Raw genomic sequence first — 3,765 nt, forward strand, 5'->3', positions numbered from 1 at the left:
ATTAGTCCATTTGATTTTAAATTTTATATTTTTGATAATTTCATTTTCCTTCTAATCACATTTAAAAAAAAACATTGAAATGTGAACCTATTTTTTTCGTATTGAATGTGGCATTAAAAATTGTCAATAAAAGCTTATTTTGTCATTACAATTAAAACAAGAAGTACGGTAATAGATTTTTACGCAACTGTTTTTATTAGTTCATTTACTTTTATTTGATAATTGTGCTGAACGCACATTCATATTTATTCGATAGACAATTTTTTTCAAATCAGAAATAGTGAAGATGAATATTTCTCAATTTATAAACACCTTAATGTTTACCTCAATGTATTATATATTATGTTATTATATGTGTGTATCGACAATTGTATACACTTTTTCTCCCAAAAATTCTCTTCAATCTTTTCCAATAAAAAATAGGCAATATCAATTTTTTTTATAAAATACTGATATTTCAGACAGAAATTAAAATTTATTCTTCGATTAATATGTTTATTAAATTGACAAATTTTCAAACCCATAAACTCAAAAAAAAAAGAATCTATAAAACTCGTGTTCTCATTCCATAGTAACTCCTCATTAAAAATGATCCCTCGCTTCTTCCTTAAAAAGTTCTCTTTCTCAAACCAAATAATCGAAATCCGTGCATTAAAAAATTAAGATTAAACCTATTCACGTGCATTACCGAAAAGAGAAATGTAGGGGGAAAAAAAGAGAAAATTTACACATTTTTTCCATCTCCGTAATATTTTTCTCTTGTATAACACGGATATATTCATCAATCATTCAGTGCTCTTCTCAGTTTTATTGAATTGCTCATCAGTTTTCAAACAGGCAGTGCTCGCTCGCTCACCCATTCGTTCATTGTTCATAAGCTCGGTTTTTCTTCCCCACTCGCTGTATCTCCTTATTCTTCAATATTTTGTTCTCATTTTGTCTTTTTCCTCTCATCACATCCCAAGAATTGAATTCCCGCGAGCCGAGTTACCGGAGAAAGCGTTAAAATAAATTCCCATAAGCCGCTAAACAATTCATTATCGTAGTACATACGTGCAGATGCACTTTTTCAATAAATTTAAATATCTCCGTTCCCATTAGAAAACCATTTCTGTAGAAGAGTCTCTTTTTCTTTCACCCTTGAATTTGAATTGAAATATGAAGGAAAAAGCAATAACTAATGTGTGAAAAGAATGGAATATGAAAGAAAAAACTTTTCCCCTCTTTTTCTGTCTAGGACCATCTAGTTTCTATTATCTTTATCTTATTCACTATCCAATTATGCATTTTTTTTATGACGAGCGAATCGAATCGAAAGATATTTTTTTCTCGAGACAAAGTTCATTTAAGGAGAGGACACTCGCTCCTCAGTGAAATGTTTTTTAAAAATGAAAAAATTTCTTAGCAGATGATCTCACACAAGCGTTTTCTCTTTGTATCGATCTCAGTCTTTAAAATATAATGTATCGAACGATTTTCCGGTATAAGTAACGAAATTAGATCATCAATTTAAAGGATTGTCATGTTCGTGAAATCTATTTCTTGTCGTCGTAATGAAATTATATACTCGGAAAAATGAATTTCCCGACCAACACCACAGTGTATTCGATAAATTCTAAATCTGATAATGCGATCGGATTACAGAACAAGTTTCGACAATTAACGTGAACAAAACCAGAATAGAAATTGTCGGATTGGTTTGCAATTTTTGTTTATATGAAACTGGTACAGTTTTTACGAATAATTACATCGTGGGCGGAGATACGGTGGTGGGCGTATGGATCTATGACTGAGGTAATGTATATATATGAATTGACAGGTTCACGGAATCTTTGCCCCCCCGACATTTCGCCCCTAGCTCGTTTCGTCAGCGTTACATTTGGCCCTCGGAAATTTCGCCCCTGACTTTTTGCTTGCCCTGACCATATGAGCAACCTGATCAGTGACCAATTGAGTTTCCTCCTATCAGTAATCAAGTGAGTTGGACATGAGAGAACATATGAATGATGGCACAAGTGAGTTACCGTATGAGTAACCAACTCAGCTGGATATTTACCCATGACAATTAACCTGCCCTGACCGTATGAATGGCCGTACGAATAAACATGTGAATGATGGTGTGAGTGACCGTATGAATGATCAAGTTGGAAATGTAGCCCCCGATAGAATTTTGCCTGCCCTGACCATGTGAGTGACCCTATGAGTTATCAAGTGAACTGGAAATTTACTCCCTTCACATTTCACCACCTGCCCTGATGGTATGAGTGAACAGATGATTGATGGTAAGAATGACCGAGTAAGTGACCGTATGAGTGATCAAGTGAGTTGGACATTTACCGATTGGCATTTCACCTGCACTGACAGTAGAAATAACCGCAGGAGTAACAAAGTGAGTGACAAAGTAAGTGATCGTATGAATCATGAAGTGAATGACCGTATGAGTGACCAAGTGAGCGGCTACGTGAGTTGAACCGAACATCTCATTTCACACCCGACATTTCGCCCCTTGTGTGAATGTTAGGTGAGTATGCGGCAGAAATTTGCACAAAGACATATAATGCCTGTTGCTTTCACAAATGCATTGGCGTATATATTAAGTATGGTTGGGGGGGGGGGTTAGTTTGAGGGATTTTAATGTTTTTCTTCGGTACTGTTATACTTCAGCTTATTAAAAAAATTTCGCTGCAACGTAAATTTAGAAACAATTATTTTATTCTCACAGCAAATTGAAAAATTTTAAGGCCCATTAAAGTACTACATAACCCCCTATAAGATGATTATCTTTGCAGACATTTCACCTACGCACTTGGTCATTCATACGGTCACTCGATTGGTAATTCATACGATCTCATTCGTAAACTCATACGCATACGGTAAATTACTCGGTTACTCATATGGTCAATCACTCGCTTGGACACACATACGGTCACTCACTCATACCGCAGTAAATTCTACATTCACAGACAGTCGCTCACGTGGTCAGTCATTCTGTCACTAACTCACTCCTGAAGTCGATTTCAAACTCACTTGGTCACTCGCACAGTCAGTCACCCATGCTTTCAGGACAGGTGAAATGTCAGGAGTGAAATTTCAGGGGGTGAAATGTGACGGGGGCGAAACTTTCCAGAGGCAAAAAGTCGGAAGCGAAATTTTCGGATCCCGAATTGACAGCATCACCATGATGTCCTTCCCCAGCCTTTGAAGAGATCTGTCTCCCCTTATGAATTACATGCGGGAGATATTACTGATAAGCATGATGAAAAAATACAAGCGGATCTTCGAAACAAGGAGCTCGTTTTCAGCACTCGTGTTCGTTAAAAATCCGGTCACTCGCTAAATCCGCTTCCAACTTCAAAAAATGAAATTTTGGAAATATTAATTTTTTATAACGAGTTTACACTATGCTATCGACCGCCCAATAATTACACACGCGATTCCTTGTGAGAAACTAACATCGAAAGTGTTTCTCGTTTTAGCATCGGACGAATATTTCAGGAGTTACGACGTTTGAAGTTTTTGACGAGTCCGTGTTGTAACGGTCAGTTACGCACCGTGTGCACCCAATCAAAGCAAATTTTCCTCCCAGCAACGTGTTTCCGCCTTTTGAAAATGAACTGAAATATTCCATCCCGTTAGGAACCAAGTTCGATTGTCATCTTTCATGATGGACGCTTTTTCCTCTTCGAGTAGAGCACCCCGTTTTCACCCCGGTGCTCCCTGAAGTACCCAGACTGCTCGATGCTCATGGCAGATTTCGTGCTCGCG

Source organism: Pholcus phalangioides, unplaced genomic scaffold (genome assembly GCF_987345545.1).
Source record: "Pholcus phalangioides strain wild (caught in Gottingen) unplaced genomic scaffold, Ppha-v1.0 ptg000015l_1, whole genome shotgun sequence".
NCBI lineage: Eukaryota > Metazoa > Arthropoda > Arachnida > Araneae > Pholcidae > Pholcus > Pholcus phalangioides.